The sequence below is a fragment of the Thunnus maccoyii genome, chromosome 7 (assembly GCF_910596095.1).
Source record: "Thunnus maccoyii chromosome 7, fThuMac1.1, whole genome shotgun sequence".
NCBI lineage: Eukaryota > Metazoa > Chordata > Actinopteri > Scombriformes > Scombridae > Thunnus > Thunnus maccoyii.
In genome coordinates, this window is record NC_056539.1 from 21,101,534 (window position 1) to 21,117,922 (window position 16,389).

The 16,389-nt window shown below is 42.1% G+C and overlaps 1 protein-coding gene across 1 annotated transcript in view; it reads right to left on the bottom strand.

Annotated features, from left to right (window-relative positions):
• ptprsa (protein tyrosine phosphatase receptor type Sa) overlaps positions 1-15,550 on the bottom strand; it is a 250,644-nt gene extending 235,094 nt beyond the window's left edge. Inside the window, exon 1 of the mRNA XM_042417834.1 lies at positions 15,282-15,550. The gene's annotated coding sequence lies outside the window, so the exon portion shown is untranslated. The remainder of the gene's footprint in view (positions 1-15,281) is intronic.
• Positions 15,551-16,389: the final 839 nt, after the last annotated feature.

Consider the following 16,389-nt stretch of genomic DNA (forward strand, 5'->3'; position numbering starts at 1 on the left):
AACACAACAACCACTAAGAGGAGGAAATTCACATATTCTGAGTTCAAACCTGGATTAATTGCAAAATGTCTTAAAGATCAAGCAAATCAAGTTAATGACAATCACTTTTGATTCACTGAAACTTCAAAGCTGTTATTAGAAGTGAGGAAAAATGCCAAAATGGTGAGAAAATTTCAACTGTTTCCAGTAGGAATTCAAGTTTTACCATCCATCCATCCATCCATGCACCCTGGACAGGTTGCCAGTCTGTATATAGACAGATGAACACAATTCACAATTCAAAGTTTCCGATTCAGCTAACCTGTTCGTCTTTGGACAGTGGAAAGAAACTATCCAGAGAAAACCCACACAGACATGTGAAAACATACAAACTTCTAAATTTTTTCAATCCCTATTAAATAAGTGTTTTATTTAAATTCAGTTGTTTCAAGAAAAATCTCGACAAAAGGGGAGGATCCGGTGTAAACAAGCCCAACGGAATGAGACACGATTTCTGGCGTGGATGAACATTTATTACAGCTTTTGCAGTAAAGTTAAGTAAGAGTATGAACTGGCAGGGTGGACTTGCAGTTGGAAATCTCATAACTGGCACGTCGCATTTCACTTTTAGAACAGCCAAAACATCCTTGAGCAAGACACTGAACCCCATGGCTGCTCACTCAGTTCCCTCTGAATAACAACAGCTAAGACAACAAAGCTCTTTTGTGCTGCAAGGACACGATGAGATCAGCGATAAATGTTACAGCCCATCAACCTGTAACTTGTCTATTTTAGGGAAGTCCTTGATCAAAAAACTTCTTGATTAATTTAACCCTTCAATACTAAACATGATTTAAGATGAGAGAGCCCAAAACACTAAGTACAGATAACTATCATTAGAGATCCATAAAACCTCACATTGTAGGGTCACTCTCAGCTTCATCTGAAAGCTTATTAATACCAAAACTTAAGAGGAAGTAAAGTGGATTTTCAAAGGAAATGACACATGACATGTACCTTCTCTTGTACACAGTATCACACAAAGGCGCAATTACTTAGATTTCAAGTTCACTCTAAAACGCAGCTCTGAAGGGAGAGATAATTTGTGAAGCTATTGTCCCATAGTGTCTTTAGATAAATCAATAGAAGAGGAGCTTATTTATTGTTCTCTCAAGCAACTGATCATTCCAATTCTTCCTGCAGCTGAAATGGAGGATGTACCTGCATATATATTTTCTAATATTGAACAAGTAATCTGAGGGGCAGCCACTTAACAATACATACACACAGCAGACACAGAAATTATTATAGCAGTAAATATGGTACACAGACTACACATACACCAACAGAGATATACTACATGTACTTGCATGCACACGAACATACAGAAATCAGTATGTCTGCATCTAAAGGGCAAAGAAACACGCATGCATGAACGCTGGCCTTCAAACATGGTTACTCCACACACACTGTGTGTGTGGTAGCAGCTTTTCTTTAACTGAGCACGGCCCCTCGAAATATCTGTGCATGTCGGTGCTGCAGAGAAAGACACTTTGAACATCTGTGGTGTGTGTGTTCCTGTGAAGCCAGTAAAAGCAGCAGCCGGAGAGCTGCTAAATATTTAATGGGCCTGTCTGATGGTCATAATCGCTTTTAAGAACAATAGATGAAAACAAAGGGCGTCGATGAAAAACTGCACTAGAGGTTAAAGCCAAATCTCAGAGTGACAGGACAGGACAGTTATAGGGAGGGAAGGAAAGGAAAATGAAGGATGAAAATAAAGGGAGAGGCACTCAGAGATATGCAAAATACATGACAGGTGACTATCAATGTTAAACGGGCTTGGCATTTGACCCAGGAACAGTTTGTAGGGTCCCATGACAGGCTGTGCACTTAAGAGCTATTTTTGGAAGGTGACATACAGAAAGAAGTGTACTTTCAGCCTGAACAGAAGTGAAATAAGGCAAAATGAAGCTACATAGCATGTGAAACACTGGATTTGACAGAGTAGTCGACAGAGAGTTAGACAACCAATACAAATACCTTTGTTATAAGCACCCCTGATAGCAGATATTTTGTGCTGAAATACAGTAAAACGTCAGTTAAGACCACACGCTCTCATCCAAAAGTAGTACCTATCCAAATTGTGGAGGTTTGGAGATGACGGCTATAGTGATTTCTGATGTCAAATTTAGTGGCATTTGGTTTGTGGTACTCAACTAATGGGTATAGGTATACTATGCAGGATTTGTATCTTGGTGTTTGCAAACACACAGCATTCAGAATTGGCCGTTATAAAATGTTATTTTCTGATTTTTTCACAGAGGTTATATTCTAAAGCACAAATAAACATGCCCACACCTCCATACAACCCTGCAGGAAGGTGCAGCATTGCTGGATTTTGTATGAATGCAGGGCTTCATCCTGTCTGCTGTGTCCTCTCTCCTCCGCGTGTGTAACTCAGCCTTGCCCTCGGTCAAGCAGATGCACAGACCTGCAGCTCTTTATACATCCATGACACAGAAACAGAGAGCAGAGCGGAGCAGAGGAGAGAGACAGAGACAGTGATGTAACCTGTTCACTATGTTACAAGTCCTGAGGTCATGCGCTGCACGCTGTTATTGGCTGGGGGCTACACACCCACTGCCCAAAGGTTGATGCCTAGATGCATCCCGTGTCCAGCAAAATAATAAGACAATACAAATAGAGGGCAGCATCTCTGCAGATAAATGCATCGCCACATATTTCTAGTGGGTCTGAGTCTATACATTGTTTTTAGGAAAATCCTGCATTATATATATTTAAATTTGAAAAACTCAACTCTCATTCACTCATAATCTATCATCCTGGTTGTTAACAGTTTGAATGAGAACCATTTTCTTCTAAAATACATTTGCAGTCTGTCTATCTCATGTCTGTTTATTGCAGGAGCAAGTTTGCCAGCAGGCAAGCATGAGATTCACCTGCTCATGACCACAACATAAAACACACATTATTGAGGTATGATTCATTTGAATAATTAAAAAAATCAGTAGCAATACTGTAATTGAAAAACACAATAATGCTCTTCATGCACGGCAGAGCAGGAGGAGGATGGAAGGATGATTCTTTCCACTGCCAAGTTTATCTCTGTGATGTCAGATGGATGTGAGGATAGGTCAGTGATGGAGGAAGAGTTTATTTTATGTTCAACTAATGATCTGTAATATATACTTGTAAATACAATTGTACGATATGTAAATGATTCAGCATGTACGATTATCTCTAAGTTATTGTGGCATAATTCATAATAATCAGTCTTTTGATGGACCTCCATTGTTTTATTTTCGAAACTGAATCTATATTGTTTAGTTGATATCTTCATTTCACAATTTACAAAGCCAACGCATAAAACACTTGAAGTCAGAGATAAGGAGGGAGCAACACAGAGGAGACAAGTTGGTAGAGGGGGAGACAACACTGAGATGTAAATTACTAGACAAGGAGAAAATAGGAAGGAAGAAACAACACAGGCAATCAGCAGGGAGTGGGGTGGTGTTGAGCTGAAGAAAGAGAGAGAGGCAGAGAGAGAGAGCTTGAGGAAAGGGAAAGAATCAGGAGCACAGTGAGAAGGAGAACAAGAGAGGAGGACAAGAGGAATGATGGACAAGGAACAGGAGGGAAAAAATTAACTTAAATGACATGAAACAGGAATGGGCAGGCAGATAACCAGAGAGGTTTTTTTTCCATGTCAATTAAAACAGCACTTTACAAAGGTACACAGGAGGAGGAGGAGAAGGCAGAGGATGTAATGGAGCTGAGGTGGCGGAGAGGTCGACATTTCAACTCACCCTGTCCTTCTGCTGTATATCTTTCTGGGTGGTTTAAAGCTCACTGCCTGGTCACTGGTGCTGAACTGCTTTTCTTTTTAAACACTAAAGACTGAATGCAGTGACCTAGCTTCCCCTGCTAACTGCTAACTGGGGTGGAGGGGATGACATGAGAAGAAAACATGCCTTCCACCTCTGGCAAGATGAATCAAAGTGATGAACGGGACAGCTTTGAAAAATCGGCAGTCCTATTTGAGGTTTGTCAAAGGTCTGACTGATTTATCTGGCGGGAAGTGATGGGAGGAGGGTTCTTCATTTCCATGTTGCCATTCCAGAGAAACAGGGCAAGCTAGGGCGATCAGATGGAGATTCTGTGTACATATCTTGCTTTTCTGACTCAAGGCCTCAGAGTGGTAAAAATGAAAGGGATGGGTGGGGGAACAAAAAGACAACATAAGAGGTAAAAGAGGTCACGGAAGAGATTGAAGAAAGAAAAGTGAGAAGGACAGGGGCAAAAAGTGAGAGAAAGCACAAGAGAGGCAGACGGGGAATAAGAAGCAGATAGGTTCACCTCTCATTAGCTGGCCTGCCACACACTATGCCACAAAGCAATGCACCTCCCAAGGACATGAATTAAACAGCGAGCCAACTACTTCAGAGGAAAGCAGCCCTGCCAGCACTTAGCCAGGCCTCATAAACAACCAGCTCGCATTTGTCACTTCCTCTTCACCCAACAAAGCGACAGCAGAAATAAATTACCTTTAAGTAGACCTCGTTCCTCCTCTCCCTCAGCATCCTGTTCTTGCCTCAGCAGCTAACAGCGCAAAACCCACGGAGAGCGAAAAGGTAAAAACCAACAACACAACACAAAGTAGCAGATTGGTGCCTGCAGTTAATTTTGTCACAGTGGTAGCTAGCATAAAAGTCATCCTACCTGTATTCATCATGTGTCATTGCTTAATTTTATTTAAGTATTTAATCATTTAGTCAATAGCAACTTACAAAAAGAATAACAGTGGTGTTAGCTTGAATTCCTTCACCCTGACAAAGTACACGTGACCATTAAATGATCAAGAGACATTAGAGCTAAGAAGAGAGTTACAAGGAGAAGCAAATGGAGTGAGATGAATAAAGAAAATAATTTGGCAATGTGTTATTTTTCAAGTACAGGCTTCTACCAAAGTCAGAAATGAGATTAATGATAATAACCCAGACAGGAGAGGAGACACGATTTTACAACTGTGAAAACTTTTCACACCAATGATCATTTTTATTCTCCTTCTCAATAACTGTGAGTAGTATGACACCATTCATTCACATTACATGTGTTTTTATGTATTCGATTGGCCAACATTGCTAGATGACTTAACTTTATGTTGCAGCAAAGGTTAAGCCAGTATAAACTTTTTGCCAGACAACCACAAATATTTTTGCCAAAGCCCTCTTCATTGATTCTTGCACTGTGCCAATAGTCTCACATCGATACACCGCCCATAGTGCTCTATACAGCCGTAGCTGTCGTATGAGTGTATACATTCATGCGGTATGAGTGATGAAGACTCTGTCTAGGTTTTGAACAGAGCAACTGGTGTGTTGTAGAAATGAAATGTTCTCAAGAACCAGACTCTTCCTGGAAAAAATTGATTTTTCCAACCAGTCTCTTGGAATGAGAGCCAGAATTCAGCAGGGTGTGGTGGGAGTGGGGAGGGAATGGCAGGTTCCCAGTCGTACATCTGTGAAAGACGTTGAATGAAAGGTAAAGGTCTAACTTGTGTCACGGCTTATGAAAAGAGAGATATCTAAGTAATATCCCTATCCCCTCACTTCATCCAAACTTCTGAACTCCAGCATGACCGGAGGTTGCTCCAAAAGCTGGTCATCAACTCTTCTCCTCTTCAATATGTATCTACTCGTTCAAAATTGGGATACACTCTCCTTTCTGCACCATATCTCAAGAACCTCCCTCAAGAAAAGAAGAAAGAGAGAGGGGGAGGGGGGGGACAGACAGAGAGAGAGAGAGAGAGAGAGAGAGAGAGAGAACAAGAAAAAAAGCAGGCTACTTAAATTCCTAACATGCCAGTAATGCCGTGGTTTGAACAGTCACATCCATCATTGATCATCCCCCACACTGCTGGACGGGAATCACAAAACACAGAGCACCTGGAGGCATCAGCCAGAAGGGCCACCCACACACTAAGATCTGTGTATGGAACCATTCACTGAGCACTAGTTGGTTAATGAACTTAGCTGTCTGGTTGTTTCGATACAATACTCCCCCTCGAAACAAAAACGAGAAAATGAGGAAGGTTTTTCTTCCCTCCTCTGCCTTATTCTCCATTGTAATTGTAGTAACCCCCCTGTTATAGTGGCAGGAGTTTGGCTGGTGTCCTGCCATTAAAGGCTGCTATTGAGCTAGCCTCTGGAGAAAACACAGGTTTGTTAATCAAGCGAAGGCAAAACAATTACTAGAATCTGATAATCAATGGTTGTGGACAAACAATAAATCCTTGGTGGCTGCTTCAGAGAACGACAAGTGGTAGGAAATTGGGTCCTACTAATTAAACAGAAACCTGCTGGTATGCTATCGTTAGCTAATAGCTATGCCGCCACACCGTTTAGCCTATCTGATTAGGCTGTTTGACACAGAATATGTAATAGCCACTCCAAAATCCTTTTTCCTTTCTCTAACTGCACGCTTGCTGGATTATCGGTAGACTAACAGCTTTTTCCCTTTGAGGACTTTGAAGTTTCTTTTTATCCGCTGTGTCTGATGCCAGAGAGTTTTGTTTGTAATGTATGAATATGACTCTGAATATCATAAAAAAAATTAAATGTGTGCAGCATTAATATCAGGTAGATGTTAATGCAAAGGGACTTTTGAGATGGCCACCGCTATATACAGCACTAATGCTAAATAGAAATACATTCTACAGAAGAAGAGGCAGTAGAAGACTACACAGATGTACAATGGCTGTTACTGCACATGGCAGAAAAGCTCACATCCAAATGTGACTAAAGAGGCCTGTTATGTTCCAGCACAAGCTTTAGAAAGGTCACAAGGGTTAGAGACCTTGTGAAATATGGGTATACCCTCTCTAAATGTGCCAGACGTAATCACTCAACCGTACAGATGGAAATTTCAATTCCAGTTGTCTTCCACTGGATCAGAAATCCGGATTTGGCAGCAGGCGGTGGGTGGAAAGCCTAATAGGGTGGTGGGAATTACAGCAATAGGAGGAGAGCTTGATGGTGAATGCCGGGGGAATCAGGTAAGACAAATCTGTCTGGATTTATGAGAGCCGTGTGTGAGCTGCTAATAGCAGAATATAGACCAGGCAAACAGAGGGGAGTTTATGATATGTAGCTCTAAGTGCACAGTTTCAGTATGCTGCAGAAGATGATGCCTCACTGTACTCTGCCTTTAAACAAATTTTTCTAACATTGAGTGAAAATCTGCCAATAGAAGGAAATCATCTTGTCCAAATCGTTGCGTTTCATGTGACATCTTGAAACAAGTGGAGTGACTTGCCTTGAAGACATTATGGCTCAGTTAAAGAAACTACACAGTAAGCAAGGCTGAAATAAATCTGACTGTGCTGGAAGATTTTTTTTTTACTTTTGTAAGATAAACTGTAATTTTTGTGTTGTTTTGTAAAGCACAATGTTAAAGGTGGGTGCAGCGGGAATAATGATCAACTGTATAGGCAGTCAAGCTGACATTACTCCTCTTAACACAATAGCAACCATTACTCTGCCATGATCAATAGTTGTTCATGACTTGCTTTAAAATGGTTCCATCCTCCACCCTCTTCCTATCTTCCTATCCATCTATTCCTGCCTCATTTCCAATCATCTCTTCCTCCCTGTCTCATCCATAATTCTACCTTCTTTCCGCTCATGCTTCTTCACCTCGCTCCTCTCTCCTTACCTACCTACCTCTCCTTCTTTACGTACTTAATCTTCTACTCCTCTCTTTTTCTCTTATATCTCTTTTCCTTTCCTTCTCATTTCTCAGATCCCTCTTTCATCTACTCCTCAGTACATTCTACTCTGCCTTTTAATTCTTTTCCTCTCTCCCAACTCTCTCATCCTTATCCCTTCATTTCTTTATCATATATCTCTTCCCTACTTACCCTTTTCATGACAACCACTTTCTCTTTTTTTTTCTTCAGTTTTCTTTCAACTCCTCCCTCTCATATCCTTCCCCTCTTCTGCTCTCTTCCTAAACTTGTTTCTCATCCCTCCTTCCCCTAAAACCTCTAATTACATTCTTTCATTCATTTTTGTCCTTTCCATGTTTATCACTTCCTCTCCGCTTCCTCCTGTCTCCCTCTCTGTTCCTTCCTTTTTGTCTGTCACCCCTCCCATTTCCCTCCCAACTACATCTCCCTGTATCCCTGTCACCTGCCCTCCATCCCTCCATCCCTCTTCACATCTCTTTCCAACCAGTCCCCTCCTTCCATCTGTCGTTTCTCCTTTTCTGCACTCAGTGTCTCCCATGCTCTCCTGCAAACTGCAGTTCACAGGTTTCTCAGGGCACATTGTTGCATCCCAACGGAAGCTTGCACAGCATTCTGCCATAAATAATTGAAGAAGCCCCACATGGCCAGGCACGCTCAGTCTAAATGGATTATTCTGGGAGAGATCAATGCTGGCCTGTGAGGGTTTTATTAGGGCCTGCAGATGAAACGTACAAGGCCACCGCCAATGCTCTCCTCTCTCTGTCTTAATTCTGCCCTGCTATAGCGTGACATTCTCAACACCTCCCTCATCCCCTCGCCCGCACCTTCAACTGTTCACCCACTCCGGCAGACTGACTCCGCCACACCACAGGCCAACGCCTTACAGTACAGTTCTGAATTAAACATAAATGACTATCCAAGACACTGTATGAATCATTCATTTACTGTGATGCCTTTGACTACAATGTAGGCTAGTAGTAAACAGGCGAGACAGTGTTTACTTTTTCCTGCCGCTGTCGAGAAGCATCATCCTCGCAGACCCCCACAATCATCAGTCCCCGCTCACCAGCATGGCAGGAAACATCCGGCAATACCCACTGCAGTTATCATGGGCAAGAAAAGGGGGGTTGGGGGTGGGGTTTGGGTTGGGGAGGGTGAAATGCTACTGTGACCTTCAAGAGTTATGACCCTTGGGGGCGGTTGGCGGCTGCAGTGGCAAATAACCCTCTGCAAGCTTCTCTCCCCGAGGAGATTTACATCTGTCACATCCAGTGAGAGGTCTTCTAATTGTCTACTCTCCAGAAAACATCCTGCCAAGCTGGCAACCATGGATAGCTTGTTAGTTATTTGGATCTGTTGGATTTACATTGTCTGAAGACCACCTAGTCAATGTGACTTTTCTGGAACATTTATTTTGGGACCAAAGTGCAGCAGTCACAAGCATGCAATGGAAAGCAAGAATTTTTGAAATGGATACAACAGAGATCAAAGCCATCATTCATTTACATCCTTGGCCTCCTGCAGTCTTTGGATGAACAACAATACCTCAAGGCCTATGCATACTCCTATATTCTAAACATAAAAAAATTATTACATGTATTTAAAAAAAATGTATTTCAGTTAATCTGCTCTGGTAATGAGTGAAATATTTTATCCCCATTGGCAACATATCCTTTTAAAATTGTTTCCTAATAGAAAATGTATTATATAAAATGCAGTTTAAAAGATCAGACATATTTCACATACTAGTTTGCCCCCCTGTATATGTCCCCTCTGTGTATTTTAGACTATCGCTTGAACACATCATTTGTTGGCATTTTCTCAGGTTCTCTAAACACACACATTACCGTTGCAATTATCCTTGAGTAGAGAGCCTCTGAACACTTAACATGCTGCTTTAACCTGAACTAAGACTTCCTCAGTGATTATGATGTGTCCTCCTCACCAGTGAAATTGAGCCGTGACAAGGTTACATTTTTCCCTCCACCATACAGGCTTTTGTGATTACTGTGAAAACAACATAATCAAACCCTCCAAGCAGCAAGGAAAGGTGCACAAGATGTTTCCTCCTGCTTCTTAAACTCTTAAACACGTTTTTTGATTGGGATTGTGACTGGCAGATGTGATTAGACGTTGCTTTATGAAATTGTGTTTTGAGATGATGCTTAACATATTTGACAGGGAGAAAGGTGCCCTGAGGCTTTTACCCCCGTCCCCCGGAAGCGAGTGTTCTCCCTCTCCTTCCAGGGAAAGGAGGAGAATTCTTGCATTACTCCAGGATCTTCCTTCCTGACATCTAGGCGTGTACCAGGAAAATGTGTACACATCAAAGCCATTAAAGTGTCAAGCTCCACGGTGGGCCCAAACCAGGTCAGAGTGTTTATGGAAAATGTGAATAGTGCATTTTTTTCCCTCATTCTGGCAGTCAAGACTTCCTCTAAAGAGCTCATATCTGAGCCATTTGAAATGACAAACCACTGTCCACAGACGCAAGGACAATTTCTTTCTTTCCTATTAGAATATTCCAGCATCCATTTGCATACAGACTTTAGGACCATATGCTTCCTGACAAGATTTAGTGTACAATATGGAACCACTGGACAGAAGACTGGGAACAAAAAGTGCTCTGTCACATTATGCTGACTCCCCCCTCCTAACCCCTTTAATTTCTTTAATGATTAACTCAATCTAAATTACCTCTGCAGCGCCCAACTACTATAGTTTTGGTTATAGATGTCAATCTTTTGCTGCTTGTATTCACCCTAAACGTTTACATGTATTGAAAACAAATTACCATGTTGTGTTTGCGTATGGCTCAAGGGGTGGAGATGAGGAAGGGATATTCTGAAATTGACATTTTGCTACTTAGAATTTCAAATTCTGCCACTAGCAGGGGGAAAAACCAGAAAAAAGGCCTGCTATTTATCTGGAGGTGACAACTAACAAGCATTCTCCTGGTATTTAGACTTCCGTAGTGCATCTGGGTGAAGCTCTCCATAAAGTGTGCTTATGATCAAATATTTTCTTCTCTCTCCTCTTGTTTTACACGTTTAGGATACCCTTAAACAGCTCTACCAGCTATCCACATCTTTTTCCATTATGACAGCATGAACAAGGGTGTAACTTTGGTTTGAGAATTGGGGAGGACGTAATTAAACGGGGTCTGGGTGTCCTCCCCCAGGAAAAAATTGCGATTTGAATTCCATTTTCCTGCATTTGTACATATATTTAGGGACTATGGTAACATATAACCCACCTGCAACTCAGCATTGCTTCTCGCTGCCTCACCCTCCCTGTCTTCCATAGGCATCACCACCTCATCTGATGTCTGATATGAAAGCAGTTGACACGCACAAGGTATAGAACAATGCTGATGGCAATGCCGGAGCCATATTGAAATCATGTTGGTTGTATTACTCTTAGTGTACTTTACTTTGTTCACTTCTTCCTCACATTATCAACAAACCAAAATCACCTATAACCTTCACATATAACCTACCTGAAACTCAGTGCTGCTTCTCCCTGCCTTGCCCTCTCTGTCTTCACCTCCATCTCTTCTGATCTCTGATATGAAAGCAGAGTCGAGTTATCCTATTGAGCCTGTGGTGTGTGAATCTAACGCTAAAGACTCTGCTTTTCATACATTGTTGACGAATACTTCCTGCGGGTTTAAGGCGGACTCATTTTCAAGTTACATAGGTTAATAGAAAAATCATGCTGTTTTACAACCATCTTAAATATTTAATTTGCCAAATCGCTTTTTTCCCCCTATTGAAATATGTGTGACGGGCTGGTGACTATTTTGCTCACCAGTCAATGTTAGTCATAGCAACGTTATCTGGTAAGAGAGTATCAATGTTGGCTCAGTCAAGCCTAACATCAACAGAGAGGAGAGGGGAGGGAGAGTTGAAAGGGGGTCTGGGAGCTTGAGCCTTCTCCCCGTAGTCCTAGTGCGTACAGTTTGTCATGTTTTTTTTGTTTTTTTTAATACAACGTTAGTTTTCGGACTGTAAAATGTGGAGGGGTCCAATACTGCCTTCTGAAAAAAGTGCAGGGGACATATCCTCTGTGTCCCCCCTTAAATTACATCCCTGCATGGCCACACACTTAGGCTTGGTCGCCTGTAATGAGACTGCAGAATGAGACTTATATCTCATCTTGCGAATGCAATAAAAGTATATGTGCTTGTGTGTGTGTGTGTGTGTGTGTAAGCAGATTCATGTCTATCACTATGTGCATTTGCAATGAGTGCCAAGAGTTTTTAACAGCAGTGGCCTCTCTCACATGCCTGAAACTATCTTTGATGCCCAGCTGGTGACAGGTGAGCATGATTTAGGTGCATTTCTGCAGGAGAAAACAACGGATGCTTGAACATGCCATTCAATCACCCATCTCATACATACAGAGAGGCTGGTTGATTGATGTCAAGTGAAGAGGTGTACATGACAAAAAGGCTTCCTGGCTCATCCTCATAACCAAAAGCTCACTAAAAGATGATGTCACTCTACACTCCAAAAATTAAATAGGCTTCATTTAGGGGCATTTTGTAATTTTAATGATTTGAAATTTCTTTGAAAGAGCCGGTGAAAGTAGGATATAAAAGGTATGAGAGAGAGTGAACCCTCCATGGCTGGACCTACACCTAAGATTTCACCATCACCAAAACGGTGACATGAGCCTGAACACAGATCATGAAATTCTATTACACAAGGGTTAAAAAACACAAAGAGAAAGTAAAGAAATCCTTTCTTTTAACTATTGAATAACCTGAAGGTCCTCACTGGCTCCATTCAGATCTTAGAAGAACCAACAGTGAACCGCTACATTTTAGAGTGTGTAGCCTCTAAGCATGTCCAACACGTATTTGATTGCTCCATGAACAAACGCTGGGTAACGCTTCATAAAATGTGTCCAGCCCATTAAGTCTGAGGGAAGAACTCTAGTAATGGCTGTCCTTCCACTGGCCTGTCTGTTAAGACAGCAGAGAATGAGTGACTCCCTCTTGTCGTAGTGATCATTCGGTAGTACCACATCTTAATATCAAGATATCGGCTGAAGCATAGACACAGCCATGCTGAAGAGGGAATACGAATCATAATTTAAACTGCAATATTAACATCTTACAAATAGTAGCCTAAAATCCCAGGGGTGCTGTCGTGCATAAAAAGATGTAACATCACAAAGAAAAGCAGAGAGTGAATGCAAATCTCTCTGTGAATGCCTCTTTGTGTGTAAGCTGTATACACCAACTCATGCATTACATCATTTGTTTCATCACTGTGGTTCAGCTCCACATAGCTTAATGTCTTCCTTGCAGGAGGCCAAACTTTCTATTGTAATTGAAAAAAAATGTGCATGAAATATGGAAAAGGCAAAACTCAAGAAGCATATGATTGGCTGCCAGAATAAATCTGTGGCGGCATAAGTCTGAATATAATTTAGTAAGGACTGAGGACTTTTCCAGAGAGGCTGGGTGCAGGGGAGGGGTGTGTGCTCCTTCTCATACAAATCTATTGGTGGATGTTACCTGCCTTGCTCTCGTGCTCCTGGGCATTCTGCTGTGTGAGTTGGGGGGGGGGGGGGGGGGGGGGGGGGTCACTCCAAATTTCTCATGTGACGGAGCATAACAGGGAATTGTAATACACAGCAACATCATAAATGTGATTACATTACATTGCACTGCAAGCCTGTAAGCCATTTCCAGGCACCATAAAAAGCTATAACTAAGTTACCACGGGTACAGAGAAAAATGAATAAAGCCATTTTCTTTTAACAACCCGGGCGCTTTCGAGATATTGTTCTCTCCCCTGGCTTTTATGAGCTTTGTAGAAGCGCGATGCGCTCATTGCGATCGAAACTGGAGACGGAACAAGATGGAAAATCCACAACTTCGGGAAAATAATAAACTATATTGTTCTGTGGTAACTGTTTCAATATGAAACTCCAAATAAAAAAGGTGCTATTATATCCTCACCAGATTTCACAAATCTCTCCCAAAGCTTTAGGATAATGAATCGAATAATGTAGAGTGCAAACAGGTATATTTGCACAGATTTGTGTAGAAATACTAGATACACATCATCTTTTTAAACTTTATCATGATATTATTCCATTTTTATCCAGATAGAGCGTTATTATCAGCAGGTCTTTTCGTAATACCGAATCTCCGTAGCCTAGTGTAAAACGAGGCAAAAGAAAAAGAAAGAGAAAAGGCATTGTTATTTAAAATGACAACCAATTTGAAAGTTCGAATTTCAACTATTCTTGCAGGAGTTTTCTATTATTTTTGTCTTTGGACATAAAACAACATTAAAGATATCTGAAATATCCACGGACACAACAGGGTCTCCATGAACGGCAGCAAATGCAATTCATGTCGGAATTTCCAGCTTTCAATAAGAGCATCACCATCGTCAAAAAGTCAGTGTCATTGCACTGCTGACTCCACCTCGGTGGGGATATAGAAAGCTCAAGTGGCGCACCTCGAAATAAGCCCAACTCCTTACGCCATTGACAGCGGGATGCGCAAAGGCATGTCCATTCCTGGGGTGTAGACCAACACTACAGTGCTCTCAAAAGTCCAACATGTATAAACCTTAGGCTTTATATCAGACTGGCACGCACGCACAGAGAGATGGAGAAAGAGAGAGAGAGAGAAACAGAGAGAGAGAGAGAGAGAGAGAGAGAGAGAGAGAGAGAGAGAGAGTGAACTGAAATAGCCTATCGAAAATGGCATTTCCGATCGATGCTTACAAGAAGAACTGAACGTGTCATGATCCATGAGCATGTTCATATCAGTGGATTCTAATGCAAAGCATCTCACGGTTCACTTGGTTAATGAATTGCCCCCCCCCCTCAGTGGAGAAGCACTTGCTCGATGGAGCAGCCCCCCCTCCCCCCCCAACACACACACACACACACACACGCACACGCACACACACACACCTCCGCCCGAAAAAAAAGATGATTCAGAAATATGCGTTATGCTCCAGAGCTATATAGCGCATACAAGTGAAAGAGATATCCTTCAGAATCTTCGTTCCGTTAAAGAACCACCCAGGTTTCTTGTATTTGGGAGATTAAATATGTAATTAACTCTCAGTTGGGGAATTGAAAGGGAAGCCTTGCCTATTACGACCGTCGTTCAGAGTGATGGATAGCCATCGTACTCAAGAAGCAGATATCCTCTGTTACCAGCAGCAGCTTTGCGGTGGCAGAGTCGGGTCTCCCGCTGAGTTCGGGACAATCGAGCATCCCTCTCCATCGCAAAGCTCGGTGGCAGCTTGAACAAGCTTCTTTGCAGTATTCTGAAAATGATGCCTCTCTTTGGACACTTGCCTGCGTCTCTGTGTGCGGGTATTAAGACGGTAGAATAACGCACGACTCGTGCGCTCCAAAACCAAATGCCCACACGCTTAATTTTTGTTTAAGCGCTTAGACAATGACCGAGCTCATGTTTAAAATTTACCTGGGAAACAAAAGTAGCTGGAAAGAGTCCGGGAGAAAAAAGGAGACAGGGAAGTGTACCTACCTTTTTGTCTGCCTCGGAGTTCCTCTTTCTTTCTTCTCAGCTTATAAACCCTCACATCGTCATGATTAAAACAAGCAATAATCCCCGGGTTTGTGTTAAATGTGTGCGTCCCTGCGGCTGGTCCAGTGAGGAGCGGTTCACGGGTTCCTCTGCCGGGATAAATAATGTTTTTAAAATCCACCCCAGGAGCGCAGGTTGCTCAGGACGCGTCTGGGTACGGCAGGAGGAGTCGCTCCCTCAGCAGCAGCCGCCGTGCGCACTTGGAGAAACCAGAGCTCTGTCCGCGCAGGGAAGCTGGGGGAATGATGTCATGCGTCCGGCCCTCCCTCTCCAGCCACCCCTCAACTCACGGGTCTCTCCATCTTCACCCCCCCACCCCCCCACCCCTCAACGTCCCCCCTCTTCTTTAATGGCATGCTGTTTGAACATTAGCACGGTAAAAAAAATTAAATACATTTATTCTAGCTTTAAATATCATGATTTGGAGAGATATCACTTGAACTCAGTGCAGCTAATTGTATTAAATGTTCTCAGAATTTTAGTCAACAATGAAATACATGATCACACAAATCTGCTATAACTGACCAGTGAAAACATTTATTCAACTGTTTAAGTTAGGTTTTAAGCCGGAACACAGGGCAGTATAACTTGCCTTGGAGGATATTTTTTTACAGTGCTCTACTTGACGTGATGAAGTCATGCCTCTCCCCCACGCCTCACTGAAGGTATGGTCCAGTAACATCGTCAGCCTGCCTTTACCCGGGATAAAGATGGAGGTACGGTCGCATGAAACAGACCAATACAAGCCACGCACTGTATCACGGCAGCCGGTGCAGCTGGGGCATCTTAAAGATAAAGCATCATATCTCCTTATCAGAATAATAGGTGAGGTTTATTGTGCCTATATATACTACACTGCAAAGAAAGAAATATTTTTAACAGGTAATTTAGTCTTGTGTTGAGTTGTTATCAATCAGGAAATGCAATTGGAGAAAGTAATTTTGTTCCAGTGCAAAAAAATGTTTCAGGTTTTGTTATGATGATTTCTTATTGTCATTATTTAAAGGAAATCTGGTAAAACTACCGAAAGTAAGTTATCACCTGCAAT